This window comes from Panthera tigris, chromosome B4 (assembly GCF_018350195.1).
Source record: "Panthera tigris isolate Pti1 chromosome B4, P.tigris_Pti1_mat1.1, whole genome shotgun sequence".
Lineage (NCBI taxonomy): Eukaryota > Metazoa > Chordata > Mammalia > Carnivora > Felidae > Panthera > Panthera tigris.
Genome location: NC_056666.1, coordinates 58,330,813 through 58,352,511, shown reverse-complemented (window position 1 = coordinate 58,352,511; position 21,699 = coordinate 58,330,813). Strand labels below are relative to the sequence as shown.

Below are 21,699 nucleotides of genomic sequence, written 5' to 3'. Positions count from 1 at the left end.
CTGAGCTGAAACCAAGAGTTGGATGCTCAACCAACTGAGCCACCTTGGTGCCCCTAACAGATCTTTTATTGAGATAGATTTGATAGGGATGGGGGAAAAAAAATAACAAGGCTTACAGAATGGGAAGATTAGGGTTACTGAGTTGGTATAGAAGGACAAAAAGCCAGAGAATAGAAATAAGCCTCTTGTTTGATGATTTTTCATAGGGCCAGCTTTATTTCCTACCTTTCTTCATGACACATCTAATCTAACTCAGCTTTTGGTCCAAACATACAGTTTTAAAAATTTTATACATAATTGCTTCCTACAAATATTTTTGTGCATCTGTTTTAATTAGAGAGATAGAGAGAGAGAAGAGCTAATTATCTTCCTCTTAATAACAGCACTTCATATGCTGGGGAACCATGTGTGAACAAACGCTCCCTTTTCTAAGCTAAGCAAGAGCAGTTGCTTTTCCCATCTGATGTATTTTTCAATAATTGAACATGTTTATCATTTTCCTTTGGGATTGCTTCCAAACCTCCCTCTTCTTTACAGTGTGAGGCTCCAGACTGTCTCCATTATTCTAATGTGAGCCTTGCTCCACTCCAAATATAGGACTTAGAAGGAAAACCCAATTTTGCTTTTATATTCATTTCATTACAATGTGAACAGAATGTAAGGTTTGTGATTTATCTTTAGATAATTTTAATAAGCATCTGTAGGTGTGATTTAGCCATGCTGGGACAATAAATAACAAATTAAATTGGTAAAAGCCTTCCTTTCTAAGATACAAAAATAAAACAATGTGATTTAAAAGACCCATAAAAAATACTGAGAAATTTTAAATGGTATATGAAATAGAAGAATGCAGAGTAGCAAACCTCAAGATTAAGAAATTACTAAGTATAACATCTAATTAGATTTTTCTTTTTTTCCTGTACAAACAAGTTCCCCACTTTACATAAGGATAGTTAATATTAATAGGAATGAATGAGATTTGGAATACTGTTTCAAGCCATTGGAAAATAAGAAAACTAGAGTAATATTTATTAAATGCATTTATCATAGTCTTTTCTGTTTCTTTCCTAAGTTATTTCACAAAGGAAACATTTCAAAAATGTGTAAGACTTAAACTGAAATAATTATAATTATAAATTATAGTAACAGTTTCCTGAATAGGAAAAACATTAACGTATTTTTTCTAGCTTTATTGAAATATAATTGACATATAACATTGTATAAATAATGTTAACATATTTTAGATTGGTATTTCTTCCTTTTGGAGGTATTAACAGCTTAGGAAGCAAAATAAAAATGCTTTGTCTATAGTTTAAAGAAATATTTATATTATCACAAGAAAGACAGAAGTCTTTTATCCAAAGTTTCCCAACGTTTGGATCTCACTTAAATTAAGAAAGAGAAGTTGTGTTATAATTAATGCCTATGTTAGATGAACTCATTCTAGTTTTTGAAGATCAAGGTGCAGAGAGATTCCTTGTCCACAGCGAGGATGTTACACATGCACAAAGAATATCAGGCCTATGCCCTTCCCTAAATTGAAGCCTAGGGTAGAGATTCTAGACAGTTAATTTTGGATTAATGAAATCTATTTGTGGAAATAATGATCAACATAATGACCATAATAAGGGCTAAGAAAATAATCCCTCTTTCTTTTTCTTTTTTTTTTTTTTTTTATCTTTTGAAAACCAGCAGCATAAGTGACCTGTGGACCTCCACTACTTAGAGGAGGTATGTTTAATCCTGATGTTCATTTATAAAGCATTTAGCTTAAAAGGCAAAGAATTATTCCTAGGTAATTGTTTCTTAGAGCAGATTTATTGTGACTAGAACATTTGTGTTTATGTGTGTGTGTTTGGGAGTGTTGTTTTCCTGGGCACATACAGAAGACAGATTGTTGACAGTAAATGTTTAGTCAAGGGTGAGAATACTTTTGTTTTAGTTACAGATCCTTTCTACCAGCCAGATGATATTTTCTCCTTTAATCAGTGCCACAGAAGCTTTTGTGCATTATAGGAATGCTGCTAAATATGATGAAACAGCCACATCTTTTAATTTAGTCCCAGTAGGAGAATAAGCTATTCTTCTTTTACTAGGCGACAGACGGAGACTTTTTATGTTACCTAAGGCTCAGCTGTGCGAAGCCTTTGAGAGATGGTGCTATCATGTTGGACTTCTTGAATCATTTACCAGAAGCAAATGGCTGTCTCTATTTTCTCCAAAGCATTCCTTTTGAATTGGAAGGCTTTTTGGAAATGAACCTATACAGGCAACATGTACACTTTTAGGACATTGTTCCACCGTCTAATTCTTAATAGGTGTGATAGGACAAAAGTAATTAACATATGAGGAAGGTTGTGGTTTGGCCTGCTCAATTCCCTATCTTTCCCTGAATATAGAGGAAGTTTCCACCAATTCCAGGCAATTCTTTAGGCTTTTATGATGCAAAATTGATGGAATGAGGATTAGACAGAAAGGCCCAAACCAAAGCAGATGGATTTTTTACAGAAAAGAAGAGCCCAGAAGAGAACTAGTGTCTAGAGGTCTGTAGCAAGGCACATCTTTTGCTAGGGGGCTCTGTGAAGAAATTACATAAAGAAAGAAATTATATAAAGAAAGCAATCTGGATGACAGAATGATGTGGAAGCATAAGCAATTTCTAGGGAAGGAAAGAAAGTGGCTTCCAGGGCCTTGGGGCATAATAAAATAGGAAAAGAAAGGATTTTAATAGTTTTGTTGTTTATGTAATGTTTCCTCTTTAAAGATGTTGAAATATGCATATAAACATTGGATGTCCTGTCTGGATTACATATCTCTGAATTTAACAGCCCTCTGGGACTGAGCCAAGTGACCAAGGCTTCCTTAGGATTATATCAGTATGATTGTTACAAGCTTTTGTAATGGGTTTTTTGTTTTGGTGCTTACTGTCTCAGACACACTTTTGATACATTGGAAAATTTCCAATGATGAGACATGTCTGTGGGTAAATGAATATCTTTGAGCTGATAAGACTTATTTATCTACAAGGCCACTTTAGACATCCACGAAGTATTCTTTGTGTCACCTAAGCAGTGTATCTGCTGACAATGCTGTATCATACAATAAGATTTGTGGTATGTTAGAGATAAGAGATGGTGAATGAGGATGATGGAGTACAACATCTTAACAGCCTGAAGGTGAACTGGAAAAAATCAAAATCAAATTTCAAGAGATGTATTTGCCAGTAAGAGTCTAAAGAAAACTTGTCAGGGCAGGTAGAAGTAAGTAGATCTACAAGGGAGTTATCAAGTCACTTAAGTCTTCATTTTGTGCAAAATATTCCAGTTGAGTGGAACTCTAACTGACCACTTGCTGAATGTTCTCTTGAATCTCTGAAGTTTTTCTGGGACTTTGACTTTACTAATAAAAGATTTTCAAAGGAAAATCTAAGCATCCCTCAAGAATGATTTCCGTTTCTAAACATACATGTCAGATTCTATATGATATAATTAATTATATTTAAAATCTTCTGTTCTGCCCACTTCCAGTAGGAGTTGCAGGGTGCTACCGGTAAGCCTGACTCTACCCAAAAGAAACACAATGGGCCTAGTCACATTTGCTCACCTCCTTGCTATTTTGCTCATTTTATATAATCTACTTACACCTATTTTTGTGTACAAATAGACTGGCCTGTCAGTCACAAAAAGATGCCTTACATGGAGAACCATGATTTCGATTTCAGATGAGGTCTACATCATCCTCTTGCTGTGACAAAGAGTTTAGAAAAAGAATGATGGAGATACTTTTTCTTGAACGTTCTGAGAGCACATTTACACCGCTCCCTTGTAGAAACTTTAGTGCTTTAAGTAACCCTATGAGGTATGTGTTTGTGTGTGTGTGTGTGTGTGTGTGTGTGTGTGTGTGTGTGTGTGTATGTATATATATATATTCAGGTAAGTAATTCAAGTTGCTCTAATAAACAAACCCCCAACCTCACTAGTTTCACACAGTAAGTGCTTACTCTGCTTTATACAAAGTCCAAAGTGAATAGTCCTATCTAGCAGGAGGTCTTCCATGAGGTCATTCAGAGACTCAAACACCTTCTAGTCTGTGGCTCTACAGTCCTCTGGGGGCCCAGAGTCCTCTTCTAAATTCTCTGTATTCACTCAGCAGTCAGGAAAGAGAGAGCATAGAGTGTAACTTGGAAGGCTTATACGCACCAGAGCTGAAGGTGGCATCCATCACTCCTCCCCTTTCCCAATAGCCAGCATCATCTGGCTACGTTAGACTATAAGAGAAGCTGGGAAATACAGTCTAACTCTTTGGCCAGAAGGAGAGGGACTTGTTGAAACACTAGGCAGTCTCTGGCATAGTGTTATTGTTCCCACTTTACTGATGGGGAAACAGACATAATGGGGTTAAGTAATATACCAAACTCACCTAGCTAACAAGTGGTGAGCTAGAATCTGAACCCAGGAATCTGACTCCAGAACAGTCTTTTTAAACTATGGTACATACAGGGCTCCCTCCCAGATAATTAATGCAAAGTACTTCCCATTATTTCAAATGAGTAAAATGAGGTAGAGGAATATAACATGCCTCCTCCTAGTTCATAAATTACAATACATACAGTTTGCTTACTCTGTGGAATCACAGTCCCATTTAGGATGAGTGCATGACCTTCTGATTTCAGTGACTTTCTTTCTGAGTATCTTTGGGGAAGGGAGGCATGCATGTGTTCCAAACTCAATGAGTATTTTGGAGGTGAGCCAACTCATACTCTATCACTTGAGACCCTTGTTTAAAACAGCAAGCCACTAAGGAAGCCAATGATTAGAATTAGAAATCTTGGGGTCAAACAGACAGGCAGTATGGCATGGGGTTAAGAGGCAGCATCTGGAATCAGAGCTCCCAAATCAATAAAACCCAATGCTGTCTCTATGATGTACTGGCTGTGTGACTTAAGTTACTTAATCTCTCTGTGCTATAGCTCATTCATTTGTAAAATGTTGAAAATGATCATATCTACCTCATAGGTTGTTATGAGGATTAAATCAGTACATGTTAAGTGCTTAGTATCTGACATAAGCAATCAGAAGAAGTTGGTTATTACTGTTGTTATTGTTATTTACTTGCACCCAATCAAGCTAAAGATATGACACACAGTTTTGCTGACACATAAAAAATCCTGCATCTCAGTAAATGTCAACTTCATCTGTTAACTCATGCTATTGGACCCTAGCCTCCTTCCTCCTCAGACTTTAATCCATTGGTAAGTTCTGTGTGCTCTACCTCAAAAGTATTTATTATACTAGTTCTGTCCATCTTCCCTGCCCCACCCTTGTTTAGACCCCTATCATCTCTTGCCTAGACCATTGCAAAACCCTTCTAAAATGTTCTCTACTTCTTGGGCCCCTACAATCCAGTCTTCACACAGAAGTCAGAGAGATCTTTAGAAAATATAAATGAGACCATGTAATTCCTCCAATTAAACCCACTGATTCCCACCTCATTTAAATAAAATTTCAAGTCCTTCCCTTGGTCTTTGTCTTAGAAAGTCTTAAATTGTCCAAGATAGTCTTAGCTTATACTGTTGTTCTAAGATTATTAATAATAACACCTCCTTTCGTTCTCCAAAGTGTCCTGACCTAGTTGATAAATTATATAATTACCGTGCTTATGGGATCTGGAGCATCCTTCCCCTAAGTAAATATTATAAATACTACATGGTAATAAACCTTTTCTGGAGGTGGGAGTCTCACCTCCTAAATTAATCAAAGTCCATAAGCCTTAAATACAATGCTTGAGGCAGTTTGAGTGTAATACTGAAGTTCAAATTTAGTTTGACTGGTTTCAGCCATATTTCAAAAGAAGCAGTGAGTTACTCATATGTGAGCAATTCTGCCCCTGAGCCCTGCCTTCTTCATGGAGGGATTCAGCCAGCTCTCCAGCACAGCCTGAGTCAACAGGCTACTGTCCAGGCTGCACTGTGGCTATTACATGTAGGCTCACTGGTGGACTGTGGACCCTCACTCAGTCTAGTCTCTTGGAGAATTTTCAGCCCTCCCTTATAGCAATACCTTCTCCCTCTCTGCTTGTACCCCACTTGGAGTGGTGAGAAGCTTTACCCTTTGAATCCCTTTTTTGCCTGGGGAATATCTCTTTTCTCATCCCCTGAGGGTTGGGAAAATAGAAAGTGGCATTTAATCTCCCTTGTCTAATACCTACCTGTGCCTAGTAAGGCTGTGTGCTCTGTGTAAGGTCCATCCACTGAGAGAAACAAGAACCTATTTCTAGTCCTTATCAGACTTTTGTGATTTGGCCTATGTCTACCTCTTTGACTTCATCACCTTTTATTCTTCCCCTCTGTTAGCTGTACTGCCTGCCTGTTCTTTTTGGAATATTTTAAGGCTTATCCTGCCTTAAGGCCTTTGCACCACAGTTCCTTTTACCTGGAATGCTGTTTCCTGATCTGGTTGGCTCAGCTAAATGCCACATCTCTGGGAGGCCTTCCTTAATGACACAAAGTAAAGTAACTTTCGCAATCACTTTCTCTTTCGTAATCCTGTTCTATTTCCTTTACAATACTTATCATTATCTAATGTTACTTTGCTGGTTTAATTGCTAATTTTCTTTCTTTCAAAAATAATTATAATAAATAATAATAATAATAATAATAATAGTTACTAGACTTATCATGAGCCTAACATTTTTCTAAATGCTTTACATTGATTAATTTTTAAAAAATCTTTACAGTTATCTTATGAAATAGGTATTATTATTATGGACAAAGAAACTGAGTTTAGAGAAATGATGAAATTTACCTAGTGTCACAGAGAAGAAGCCAGGATTCAAGCCTAGATAGTGTGGCTGCAGTGTCTAATCTGAACCACTAGGTAAGGCCACCTCCCACGAAAGTCCTCCCCGGAGGACAGAACTTGCCTGTCCTGTGTGTTGCTGTATCTACCCCCACCCTTCTACGCTAATACCGTGATTTATAAGTAAACTTTGGTCTTTGTCCTTCTGGCACAGAGCTCCTGAAACCATTGGAATTTCCTAAGTGATGAGAGCAATAAGGCGTCTTTTGTTATGTCAATGTGTGGCTTTAGAAAGCTATTAAGGATGGTTGCCTGAGAAACCAATCATGTGATTAAAGGGTTGGAACTTTCAGTCCCACCTTCTTCACTTCTGGGGGAGAAAGGGACTGTAGATTGAGTTTAATCATTAGTGGCCAGTGATTTAGTCAATCATGACTATAGAATGAAGCCTTCACAAAAACCCGAGAGTATAGGGTTCAGAGAGCTTCTGGATTGGTAAGTGTGTGGTAATAGGGGGAGAGTGGCACACCCGGAGAGGGCATGCAAGCTCTGTACCCTTTCTAACAACCTTGCCCTATACATCAGTTCCATCTGACTATTCATGAGTTATATCCTTTTATAATAAACCAGTAGGTAATCTAGTAGGTAAAATGTTTCCCTAAATCCTGTGAGCCACTCTAGCACATTATTTGAACTCAAAGAGGGGGTCTTTGGGATCTCTATTCTTTTATACATTTATTTATTTTTGAGAGACAGAGACAGAGTGTGAGCAGGGAAAGGGAAGAGAGAGAGGGAGACACAGAATCCGAAACAGGCTCCAGGCTCTGAGCTGTCAGCATAAAGCCCGGCATGGGGCTCAAACCCATGAGATCATGACCTGAGCCAAAGTCAGACACTTAACTGACTGACCCACCCAGGTGCCCCAGGGGACTTCTATTCTATAGCTGGTTGGTTAGAAGTCTAGATGAGAATCTGAGTTTTAAATTGACATCTGAAGTGGGGGCAGGTGGAGGGCAGTCTTATAGGACTGAACACTAACCACTAACCAGGGGAGTCTGATACTATCTCCAGTTGATAGTGTCAGAATTGAGTTGAATTGTAGACACCTAGCTGATGTCCAAGAATTGCTTGTTGGTGGGGGAAACCTCCCACAAACACACACCAGAATTGGTGATCAGAACACCTTTAAACTCATACAGGACTTGGCTCAGTTAATGCTTGAACTTTGAGTGAATAAATGTTGTTATAAAACCATGACTCTGTTTTATTTTTTATAAACAGAGAAGAAAATCACTCACCTACCTAAGAGAAAGGCTGGACCTAATCTCATTTCAAGATGAACTGGAGGAAGGGGCTCAGCCAGAACTGCCCTAGAAACTGGATGGAAAATGCTGTTACCCCATGGCAGATCCTACATAGAATCTTGAGAAATTTTTAAGGGTGGCTTTCCATGGGGTTTCTGAGTTAGTCATAAAATAGGCAACCTGGCACCAGATTAGTAATTATAAAGGGAGCATAATGTAGACAGAAGCAATGCATAGAGTGAACTAACAAATACATAAAGTGAACCTTCCCCACGAACAGGGGCGAGGAGACAAAATTAAGCTGTCTTAGATTGAATTTATACTACCTGTGGCCCAGTACTAGACAACCTCCTTCCCCCATAGTCTACATCTCTGCTACCCCTCCTTTGGGCTTCTGCAGTACAAACCTGGATCTTTTAACTCATCGTGTTCTATAGAATTTCACTATTCATTTGTTCCCCTTTCCCTATAAATGGCAAAGTCCGTTAATAGTGTCATGTCTCATTCATCCTTTATATGCTATAGCATGGTTCGTAACTTATGCTTTAATGTTATCAGAGTCAGTCTGGCCTGCCTTAGTTTAATTTTCTGTGAGTGAAAGAGAGAGTCACACAAATGATTTGCAAGTTGTCTTCTAGCCCCATATGCTGTGTTGGGCAGGTGAGGACCGTGCATCACTCTTGTTTTGGATTCAGTCCTTGTTACAAAAAGATGAGTCTGTATGCTCTAGAGTCTGGTTGTGTTCCAGTGAGTTTTTAACTAGATGAATATGCCCTTCAATGCCCTGTTCCTATTTGTTCCCCTATCTCTTCTGTGCACTGCTGGTTATTTATGTATTTAATATGCAAATAAAGATGCATCGGCTCATACATCAGAGGCCTGCTCTCAGTATCCAAGGGGCCTATTAGAAGCAGATCTGTGCATCTTGACTAGAGTGAGTCCCTTTGAGGCCATTCATCTAGACTGGCTGTGTTTGTAAACTGGGGCTTCTCTTTTTCCTCTCCCTTTACTTTCTTTGTATTACTGATGTTTGTACAACTATTGTTCAATTCTCTTTTTCTGGATATCATTTTTCTCAGCATCTGTTATACAGCCAATCATACACACATGCACAATGAAACATAACAACATTTATCTTACTCTCCAGGGAATTTAGACCTATTTATATAGTTGCTGAATGTGAAGACTCTGATTTATGTAATTTGTATTATTCTAAAAATTAACTGTGAATGTATTGGGAGCCTTAGCCAAGTTCTATAACTTTCTTAATCATTTGCTTTTTTTACCACTAAAAACAAATAAGAGAAACTGAACCACTGTGTTTTTGTAATATTAATCCTAATATTTATTAACTAAGTAAAAGGTGTTTAGCTCTACAAGGATTTTATGCTGGTCAAACCTTTGTTCCTTTTCCTATGTAATTCATTCATTCAACAAATAGATATTGGATGTTCTATGTAGCAGGGAGGAAAACTCAAAAGCTTAATTTTTGTCTGTGTGTCTTTTTTTAAATATAATTCATTGTTAAACTGGCTAACATACAACACCCAGTGTTCATCCCAACGAGTGCCCTCCTCAATGCCCATCACCCATTTCCCCCTCTCTCCCACCCCCCATCAACCCTCAGTTTGTTCTCTGTATTTAAGAGTCTCTTATGGTTTGCCTCCCTCCCTCTCTGTTGGTAACTATTTTTTTTTCTCCTTTCCTTCCCTCATGGTCTTCTGTTAAGTTTCTCAAGATCCACATATGAGTGAAAACATATGATATCTGTCTTTCTCTGACTGACTTATTTCACTTAGTATAATACCCTCTAGTTGCATCCACATTGCTGCAAGCAGCATGATTTCATTCTTTCTCTTTGCCAAGTAGTATTCCATTGTACATATAAACCACATTGTCTTCATTCATCAGTTGATGGACACTTAGGCTCCTTCCATAATTTGGCTATTGTTGAAAGCGCTGCTACAAACTTCATTTTTTTAATATTGAGTCCATTTGCAAATATGTCTTTTTGACATTTGTAGCTGTCTTAAGTGTATTTGAATACATTCTGTGACTTCTGGGACTATCTTTAGTTTTCTATTTCTTTATTTTATTTTATTTTTTTAAATTTATTTTTGAGAGAAAGAAAGGCAGAGAGAGAGGTGAGAAAGAAAATCCCAAGCAAGTTCTGTGCTGTCAGTGTGGAGCCCGACATGGGGCTCGAACTCTCGAATTATGAGATCATGACCTGAGTCCAAACCAAGAGTCAGATGCTTAACCGAGTGAGCCACACAGGTGCCCCTATTTCTTTCTTTTAATGTGAGACCCAAACAATATTCTTCTATGTTCAGCACAGAGCGTATAGAGAAGCAGCTTAATGATTTTTTTTTTTTTCTGGATGAATTAGAGAATTTTTTGTTTCCTGGCATGAGGCAGCTTATCAATAAGGAGTTTTTGAATAAAAATGAATGGATAAAGTTAAATTTAAATAAAATAAAAATTTTCAAATGACACCACATGACTGCCAACTTTTCTCTTACCATCCCTTCCTTCCCTTTGCCATCAACAGACCCATCAATCTCTGCCTTCTATGATCTGTGAAAGTTTCTGTCTCGTTTCTCTCCTCATACCCTTACACCATTAACCTTTGTGGCTCTATAGGAACAGTGTTCTGAAGGTACTGGAAATAGATAAAGCTCATGATTGTTGTGTTAAATTTGTGCTGATTCTTATAACACCTGCAATGAAGAGGAAGTGGAAATGGGAAGTCTAAGAAGAAAAGAAAGCACACATTTAATTCAACAAATATTGAATGAATATTTTACATGTTCTCAAGATGAGCAGTGTTCTTCTTTTAATGGAAGGAGAAAATAAACAAGCCATTATAGAAATAGAAAAATATCAGAGAAGAAGTATTTTGGGGGAATTAAAGCAGAATGATGAATAAAGTGTAACTGCTAATCACTTCAATTTGGGAGATCAGGGAAAGCCTATTTGAGGAGACTATTATAATATTCATGCCTTTTATTTTCTGTGTTTTATGATGTTTTGGCATCTTGAGGACTTGCAAATCCTGGAAAGAACTAATTCCTGGAGATAGCAGATGCTCTTGATATGTCAGCCAACCAATCCCGAGTCCGTATGTTCATCATTTCCTTTTATCAGGGTCCTGCAGTCCAGGACACTATTTCCTTGTTCTAAATGAATCAAGACCAGGTACCAGACAACTAGGAACCATGCCTATAGCCCAAAGACTGCTAAAATTATTCAGACTGTCCAATCCTAAACTTATTCAGCTGTCCACACTATCTCGCCCATTCTTCCTATGACAGTGATAACAAATGCTTGGGTCCATACTTTCTCCTCACCCTTCTGCTTCTTGACTGACCTTGGTGCTTCCCCTGTGTGCCATGCCTCCTATTTCTAAGGACCTATGAATATAAACATCTTCTTTCTTCATGATCGTTATTTCCATGTCTCTGTGTTCTGCAATTCCTGATTAAAACAAATTTCAGATACATTTTAATATAGTGATGTTTAAGCTGAGATCTGAATGGCAAGAGGGGCCAGCTGCACAAAGATTGGGAGGAGAGCCTTCTAAGTAATGGTGTAAAGACACTAAGTTAGGTAAGATCAAGGAGCAGATGGTGAATTCCCCTCTCACCTCCTGCAGCTTTTCTTCTTCTTCCAGACAATCATTGATTTCTGGTATCCACAAACTCCTAAGGACAAATATCATTCTGGAAGTCAGATGTCCTATCATCCCTTTTATGCAAGTTACCTGTATAAGTAGATAAGAAGAACTAAAGGTCTCATTAAAGCATTTCACACTAAGGTTAGAAAGAATCTTTGCTAATGCACTTTCATTGAAAGGGAGAATTTATTAACTGAAATAATTTCCTTTATCAGTCACACTCAGTAGTTTTTGTATCTTGACATCATTCAAACACCCCATGCATACTTACCAAGTATATCCCTCATTATACCCAAGTTCTAGAGGTAGAGTGAAGAGGAATGACTTTTCCTATAGATGTGAAGGTCTGTTGTGATCACTCTTTGCATTTGTGACTTTCTGTTCAATGTCTGTCTTGCCCTTTATTATACTTATACCCAAAGCTACATGAAGGTGGGAGATATGTTCAGCTCCATATTGCTAGCAAAATGCAGTGTCTACCAGACTGCAGGCATTCTGTTACTGTTTCAGAATCAAAATTACTGGATCAAGCCATGCTAAAATAAAGTGTAAATATGGAAGATAAAAGTAATTTCCAACATTATAGTTCCTCAGGGCCCTGCAAGGCTTATTTCTTAGACTTACAGGTTTAATTTCTGGCTGCACATTAAATTCAACCAGGGAACTTTTAAAATATATCTGTACCAATCCCCATTCTAATCAATTAAGGCAGAATCTAAGAGTGAGACTCAGCCATCAGTTTGTTTGTTTGTTTATTATTGAAGTATAATTAACATATAGAGTTATATTAGTTTCAACCTGGCTATCAGCATTTAAAAAACTCTCTACTGTAATATGCAGCCAAGTTGAGGAATACAGATCTAGACTGAAAGTCTACAAAGTGAAGAGGTTAGTGTACCTGGTCAGCGTCTTTGAGCAGTGTAAAGAACAGCTATCATAATTTGTGTAGATCACTAAGAAAGTAGAGTTCTCCAGGAAGAAGAGGTTCACAAAATTCTAGGCTTTAGGGACAGTCATGTAGAGAAATTTGTGCAGAGAGGCTTTAGATAGAGATCTAAACTTTGTATGAGCAAGAAGGAAGAAGGCAGATTGGTATTTGCAACATAGTGAGTTCTTTCATGTTCATTTTTATTGAATTGTTTTGAGTTTCTTTTTGTTTTTATTAATTATTATTATTTTATTTGAGACAGTGAGTGTGCGAGCTGGGGCGAGGGGTGCGGGGGGAGAGAGAGAGAGAGAGAGAGAGAGAGAGAGAGAATGAGAAAGAATGAGAATCTTAATCAGGCTCTACACTCAGCAAGGAGCCCAACATGGGGCTTGATTCCACAACCCTGGGATCATGACCTGAACCAAAAAAATCAAGAGTTGGACACTCAACCGACTAAGCCACCCAGGCACCCCTCATGTTCATTTTTAAAGTGCATGGAAAACTTCAGGTGACTGAAGTCATTGCAGAAATACAAACCATAATATTTGAAAAACAAGAAGGAGAGAACTTGAGGGCAGATTTTATATTCGTCTTAAAAAAGAAAAAAAGATGACCTGGAAAATTGTACTTTATTTTGCTGTAAGAATTCATTATACTGAAAAATATTTATAAAATATTATTTCAGCCCACGAATTTTATTTTAAACATCCACAGTAAGGCCTAGCTGCATAGAAAAAAATTCCAACCTTCCTTTTTATTCCAGTTCCAGAGTCATACATTTTAAAAAAGGATACTGGACCTTGGTTTACACTTTCTAATGATGATATTTGCCACAAAATTTTAAGCTACTAAATGATTAGGTTTCACAAAAACTGTCCAAGCAAATCCTCATTATCAGGAAACCTCATTAATGATATGAAATCCAAGTTTATCACTGAAGAAATTCTATGGAAACCAATTAAATACCAATCAAATACCAATTAAAAATTGAAATAGATTAAAATCTGATCTTCCATGGTTGCAAAGACTTCACTCTGTTGGATAATTATAAAATCTGACCTCAAGTTTCTCTCCTTTTTGTTTCCTAAATATTATGGTTTGTATTTCTGCAAAGATGCCTGCCAATGACATCAGTCATCTGAAGCTCTCCAAGCACTTTAAAGATGAACATTTTAAAGATAAACACTTTAAAGAACTCATTATGCTTATAAATATTTGTAAAATATTATTTGAACCCATGAATTTTATTTAAGCAGGACCTAAAGTTTGAAAGTGGTCTCAACATAGGTTTGTGATTAAAAGCATGATCTCTTTTTTTTTTTTAATTTTTTTTTTTTAACGTTTATTTATTTTTGAGACAGAGAGAGACAGAGCATGAACAGGGGAGGGGCAGAGAGAGAGGGAGACACAGAATCTGAAACAGGCTCCAGGCTCTGAGCAGTCAGCACAGAGCCCGACGCGGGGCTCGAACTCACGGACCGCGAGATCATGACCTGAGCCGAAGTCGGCCGCTTGACCGACCGAGCCACCCAGGCGCCCCAAAAGCATGATCTCTTGATCAAATCCCAATTCCACCATTTCTTCAAATCAGTACTCATTCAACAATTATTAATTTAGCATTTGCTAGTGACAGCACTGTTGTAGATAATCAGAATATATTAGTGAACAAAAAGGGCAAAAATCCTTGCCCTCCTGAAGCTTATTACATGCTACTAAAAGAGACTGACAATAAAAACTATAAACTTCAATATATTACCAAATTGTATAACATGTTAAAAGGTATACATACTATATATTTTTTAAGATGGGGGATTGGGAATGCTGGGAGGGTCAGGAGTGGATTCCATATTAAATAGAATAGTCAGGGTAGATTTCACTGAAAAGGTGATATTAGAATAATTGCTTGAAGGAGATGAGAGGGTTAGCTTTGTGGCCATCGAGGGGAAGAGCATTCTTGGCAGAGGGAACAACAAGTGTAAAGCCTAGTAGCATAAGTTTGCTGACCTCAGCAAACCTCAAACTTGGTTTGAGGACACCAAGGAGGCCAGAGTAGCTGGAACAAGGTAAGCAAGGGGGAGAAAAGCACAAAATGAGGTCAAAGAGGTTGGCAGAGGTAAGTGGGTTACAGGGTCATTTGGGCTATTTTATTAAAATTTTTTTTTTTAATGTTCATTTATTTTTGAGAGAGAGAGAGAGCATGAACAGGAGAGGAACAGAGAGGGAGACACAGAATCTGAAGCAGGCTCCAGGCTCCAGACTCACGCTGAGCTGTCAGCACAGAGTCTGAAGCAGGGCTCGAATTCACCAGCATCATGACCTGAGCCAAAGTCGGATGCCTAACCGACTGAGCCACCCAGGTGCCCCTCTTTGGGCTATTTTAGAGACTTCAGTTTTTCTTCTTAGGGAGTGTGAGAGATTGGAAGATTCTGAGCAGAGGAGTGGTATGATCTCACTTATGTTTTGAAAGCTTACTTTGGAGAAGAGTTCCACCTCTGTCATTACAGTGTGAGGAGTTCCACAGATCCACTCCCCATGGAAACTAGTGAAAATTATTTTTAAATCAACCAGTTACGGTCTCTCTGGAAATGACCCAAAGAACATACAGCAAAATAAAGACACATTTATTCAAGAAAATCTACCAAAACTTGGTAAGAACTGCAATTGTCTGTGGCATTTGAACCAAGACCCGCAATCTCCCAACTCTCAGCTCAGTGAGATGGAAACTCCAGAATGGTACTATCTTAAACACAGGGCTCACTTTCCGGTCAGCTCATAGTTGGAGGGCTATCATTTCAGGAGGAGCAGTGCCTAAGCATTTCTCATCTGTTTCCAGTTACCTGTTGCTGAGGCTAAGTCCCAGGTTAGTATCTTTTTCCTACCCAGCCCCCACTCAGCCCACTCACGGGATGGAGGCTATACTTTGAACGTGGCACCATTGAGAATATGGGGACTCTGATTGCTCTTTCATTGTCGTGTGGAATAGAAGTTCCATGCTGAGAGAAGCCAGCTGAGCAGACCTAGGGCTGTTGTCCCGCAGAGTGCTCAACTCCTAAAGTGGGGAGTCACTCAGGGAGATTTGCATCATTGTCTCCACCCCTAATATCAATGCCATGGCTCAGAGATTTTACCTAGGAGGAAAAGCAGACCATAAAACAGACAACTTGAAATCATTCCTCAAAGGATTCACTTCATTTGCAACAGTGTAGAGAAGTTCAAGCCTAAAGTCATTCAAAAGCAGTGGCAGTTGTGGCGAAATTCCTCCAAGTAGGAGGAGACTGATAGATTCTTTGGTGATAAGCATTAAACTGGATGTAGGTCAGCTAGTTTTCCAGAGAGATGGGAAGAGACAGCTGGGAAAAGCCCTTCTGGGCTCAGAACAAAGCTCATACACTGACTTTGGGAATTATCCCTTCAAAGGTGTCAAATTCTGATTGGATCAGTCTATGAAGTGATTTATGACACAAAGCACTGTTGAAAACAACACAGCAGTCAGCCTACAATTAGTGGAGCTTAACAACTGGGTGTGGTCAGGGAGAGAGACAAAGAGAGCCCTGACAAAACCACTGTCATCCCAGAATAACAGTGTACCTCAGAGAAACATGGGACACCATTAAGAGCACCAACATCAATGTAATGGGAATACCAGAAGGAGAGGAGAGAGAAAAGGAGAAGGGAAATATTTGAAACAATAATGATTGAAAGCTAATGAAATTTAAAATGTAATTTATGCAGCCAGGAATCTTACTGAACTCCAAGTAGGATAAATACAAAGAAATATAAAAATAGACATGTCAGCAAAAATATTGAAAGTCAAAGACAGAAAATCTGGAAAGCAGGGAGAGAAAAATGACTTCTCATTTACAGGCACTGCAATTAGATTAACAGCTGACCTAGAAACAAAGGCGGCCAAAGACAGTGGGATGATATACTTGAAGTGCTCAATGGGAAAAAAAAAAAAAAAAAAAAAAATCAATTAAGAATCCTGTATCCAGCAAAGCTTTTTTTTTTTAAATGAAAGTGAAATAGACATCCCAGAAAAACAAAATCTAAGCAAATTTTCTACTAGCAGACTTTGCTTGCAAGAAATACTAAAGGAAGTTCTTTAGACTGAAAACAAGTTACCCCCAGATGGTAATTAAAATACACATGAAAAAAAGAGCACTAATATGAATAATTATATAATTATAAAAGGCAGTATAAATGCACATTTTTCTTTCTGTTCTTAACAGATTTAAAAAGTAATTGTATAAAGTGATGTACAAAAATAATTATATGTCAAACACATTATGTGTTTAGAGGACTATGACATATAAAAATGTGATATAATTGCCAATAATAGTATAAAGGAGACAGATAGTAGCAAAGTGTATTAGGCTTAGGAAATGACTCCAAATGGTAACTCATATTTACAAGAAAAAATGAAAAGCGCTGAAAATGATAAATAAAAAGTTTAAGATAATGAAAACTGTGAGTATATACTCGCTATTCTTTTTTCTTCTCGGCTTCTTTAAAAGACATAAAATTACATAAAGTAATAATTATAATGATGTAGTTATGGGCTTGTAACATTTATGGATGTAATAGTTATAGCAACAATACCACAAAAAAGGGGGAAGGCAATAGGATTATATAGCAGTAATATTATTATAACTCACGAGAATTAAATTTGTGTAAAATTGGAACAGTGTTTAATAAGATAAGGTAAGCCCTAGAGCAACCACTAAGGAAATAACTCAAAATAATATGGTGGAAAAAATCATTAGAGAAATTAAAATGATACTAGAAAATATTCACTTAACACAAAGGAAAGCAGTGCAGGAGAAATAAAGTAACAAAAACAAAGACAGATAAATAGAAAAACAGTTGAATAGCAGATATAAATCCAATTATTTAATAATTAAATTAAAATAAAATGGATTAAATAGTTCTGTCAAAAGTCAGAGATTGTTAGATTGGATTAAAAAAACAAGTACAATTTAACTATATTCTGTCTGTAGGAGATACATTTTAGATTAAAAAATTCAGTAGGTTGATGATAAAAGGATGAAAAAAAGATACATCATACAAATAGCACTCACAGGAAATCTGTAGTATCAGACAAAATAAACCTAAAAACAAAACTTGTTATGAGAGATAAAGAGAGACATTGAATAATGTTGTCAATGTATCAGGAATATATAATAATTATAAGCATATATGCACTTAATAGCGCACTAAAACACATGAGGCAAAAACTGAAATAGACAATACAACAATAATAGTTGGAAACTTCAATAACCCACTTTCAATAATGGGTAGAGCAGTGAGGCAGAAGATCAATAAGGAAATAAAAGACGAACAAAACTATAAACCAACTATACCTAGTAGACATCAATAGAACACTACATACAAACAGCAGAGTATACATTCCCCTCAAGTGTACATGGAAATTTTTCTAGGAGAGACCATATACTGGGCCATAAAACAAAATCTTAATAAATTGTAAATGGTAAAAATTATAGAAGAATACAAAATATGTTATCTGACCACAATGGAATAAAATTAGAAATCGTGAACAGGAAAAAAATTGGAAAACCCTCCAATATGTGGGAACTGAATAACATATTCCTAAGTAACTAATGATTAAAAGAAGAAATTCCAAAAGAAATTATAAAATACTTTGGGATGGATGAAAGTGAAGATACAACATACCAAAACTTACGCAGCTAAAATGATGTTTTGAGGAAAATTTATAGCTGTACACTCCTATTCAAAAAGATGAAATTTGAAATCAATAACCTAACCTTCCACCTAATACATTGGAAAGAGAAGATCAACTAAACCTAAAGCAAGCAGAAAATAAAAAGAAAAATAAAGATTAAAAAATAAATTAATGAAGTAAAGAATGAAAAAACAATAGAGAAAATCCATAAAAACAAAAGCTGATATTTTGAAAAGATTAATAAAATTAAGAAACTTTTAGTTAAGTGACCAAGAAAAAAAAAAAAAACATACAGAAGACTAAAATTACTAGAATCAGAAATGAAGAAGGAGACATTACTACCAAACTTAAAGAAATAAAACGGATTATATAGGAAGACTCTGAACAATTAAATGCCAATAAATTAGAAAATTTAGATGAAATGGATAAATTTCTAGAAATAAGAGCTTACTCTGTTTACTATGTATAAAATTTCATGTACAGGGTTAAGGTTGGAAATAGGAAAAGCTGTGAGTTGTAAATGGCAAGACGTGGTGGCTCAATGTGAATGGTACCGGTGGAGGTGGTGAGAAGTGGTCAGCTTCTGGATATATTTGAATGGTAGGGCCATTGAGATCTCGTCATAGATTAGATGTAAGAGAGTCAAAGATGACTCTAAGATATTTGCTTACAATAAGCAACATGTCTTTTCCACACATTGGTAGGGGGGAAACTCTAGGTGGAGTTGTTTTGAGAGTGGACAGGATATTTTTTGTTTGCCTCTCTAGACCCACTCTCTATCCATCTTCATTCTGTTCTGTGCCCCAGGAGGCTGGCCTCTCCAGAATGCACTGGCTGATCTCTTGCTCTCTACCTTTCCAGCTATGTCCAGTCAATGAGGAATACCGATGAGAGATTTGAGGGAAGGAAGGAGTTGCTTTAAATTGGTTACACTCCTCCACCAAGGGTCAAGTTCCTGTCAGTTGACCTTCTTCACACCTCTTTCTCTTTCTCTCCCTCCCCTAGTAACAAGTGCTCTCCCCGTTTACTCCATTGCCCTTCAGAATTGGTGGGACAACAGCCACCTTTATTGGCACTGGGATATTGCACTAACTTTTGTTGTTTTCCTATACCCTGTAAATAGCCCCTTTATTAAATGGCCCTCAAATTGCTTAAATTAAATGTTCCATCTGTTTCTCGTCAGAATTATGACTGATATGGGAAGAAGGTAAGAAATTTGGTTTTGCACTTTGGGGCATCCTAGGTCTGAGATATGAAAGGGGAAGTGAGAATAGGCAGTTGAGTATTTGAATCTGCAATTAAGGAGAGTGGTGTAGCCCAGATATAAGAATTTGGGAGTCATTAGAAGAAAGAACATATTTAGAACCAGGAGACTTGATGAGATCATTGAAGGAATGAGGAAAGGTTGAGAACAGAAAAGGGCTGAGATGGGGGCCTTGGATATGATAATGTTAAGAGGCTGGATCCATGAGGGGGAACCAGCAAAGGAGACTGAGGGGAAGCAGCAAGGGAGGTAGGAGGAAAACCTCAGGTGTGTTTTGGAAGCTAAATGAGGAATACATGTCAAGGAGAGGAAGTGATCCACTGTGTCAAATGCTGCTGAAAGCCAGGTACAAACAGGAGTAAGAATTCGCCACTGAATGCAGCAATGTGGAGGTCATTGTTGACCTTGGCAAGAACATTTTCACTGGGGAAGGACTGAGTAGTGTGGTTTACAGAGAATGAGAAGAAATGGAGAGGTCAAGAACAGACAAATTTTGAATTTTGCTACAAATGCAATAGTACATGGTCGGTGGCTAGGGAAAGAAGATAAATTTTGCCTTTGTATTTATTTATTTTGTTCAGATGGGAGAATAACAGTATATTTGCATGCTGTTAAGCATGATTCAGCAGAAAGGAAAAAAGATAATAATGCATGTGTGAAATGAGAGAATTGCGCAAGGATGCCCTGGAATAGGAGAGGGTGAGGTCTAAGGAAAAAGGAGAGGGATTATTTGAGAGAGGTACACAGAGCACAGGGATAGTCTGCTTCAGGAGCACAGAGCACACGGTTCATCTATAGTAACAAATGCGATGGCAGAGTGTGTAGATTCAGAATTTTCTCTTTAGATTGTATGTTTTTAGGAGAGTAGGAAGCAAAGTAGCCAGCTGAGAGTGAGGATAGGAAGGGCGGGTTAGAAGTTGAAGAAGGTATAGCTGTTTGCCTTCAAATGTAAATGGTAGTGACCTGGGGAAATGTAGTTTGAATGCTAGCAGCATCAAGTAATCCCTTAAGGTCCACGGTCATGATTTTAAAGTGGGAAGCAGTTATAGAGTAATCAGAGACTTGGATTTAACAGGACTTAAATTCAGCAAATGAGATTTCATTAAGCAAACTGTGTGGCCTCATGTAAAATGGGAATACTATTTACCATGTGAGTTGCTTTATGCATTAAATGAGATAAGGCAAATAAATACTTAACACAGTGTCTGGTACATAGTAAGTGCACAATAAACTCCTGCTAGAATTATTGGTATTATATAATGTCTATTAAATCTAGAAACTTTTCCAAAGTGGAAATATTTGTTTTAATCATATCTTTGGTTACCAAATACTTCTCTTGGCTAATTGTGATTCAGTTCAACTGTCATAGCACATATCTTCTTAGTAGATGGGGATGTAGAGACTACATCTATGTTGACTTTGCAACATTTCACTTCTACTTGGCATAAGACTTCAAAAAATAACTTTTGTGTATCTCTGTGATGCTTCAATTCCCACTGTAGAGCAACAGTTGGAAAGCCTACCTTCTTCAGTTCCTTAGAGACTTCTGACATTTGATCTTTTTTCTAAATTCTTGGCAATGGCCTTAAGGCAAATAGGAATTGATTGCTTAGATTCATATAACTTTGAAGACATTCTTTTGTTTCTAGCACTAGTATTCTAAGAGTAGGAATTTCAAACAAGCACAGATAACTTATATGCCTTGCTTGACCTTCCAGACATCATTTCTTTTATATTGGCCATTCATTGTACTATATCATATTACTTTGGCTATATTTACTGTTATTACATTTACTTCAAAGACTTTGTTTGAAGAAATCTTAAATGATCCATTGACTGATACTATTCAGTGTAATAATACACTGAATATATTCCTGAAGAGAATTGACATTATCTCTTTGTCAAGATTTTCAGTTTTTTCATTTGGTTCAAGAGAATTTGTACTTGATTATTCAAGCATTTTTCTTATGGCTGCTTTAAAGCCTTATCACATAATTCCAACATATGACTCATGTTGAGGTTGGTGTCA

At 37.2% G+C, this 21,699-nt stretch overlaps 1 protein-coding gene across 14 annotated transcripts in view; it reads left to right on the top strand.

Annotated features, from left to right (window-relative positions):
• LMNTD1 (lamin tail domain containing 1) overlaps positions 1 to 21,699 on the top strand; it is a 452,554-nt gene that overhangs the window by 208,528 nt on the left and 222,327 nt on the right. For 12 of the 14 annotated variants that reach the window (XM_042991984.1, XM_042991983.1, XM_042991973.1 and 9 more), the window contains one exon: positions 1,693 to 1,731. The exons of 1 other annotated variant lie outside the window; for it this stretch is intronic. The gene's annotated coding sequence lies outside the window, so the exon portion shown is untranslated. The remainder of the gene's footprint in view (positions 1 to 1,692; positions 1,732 to 21,699) is intronic. One more of the 14 variants, XM_042991975.1, reaches the window with a different exon arrangement.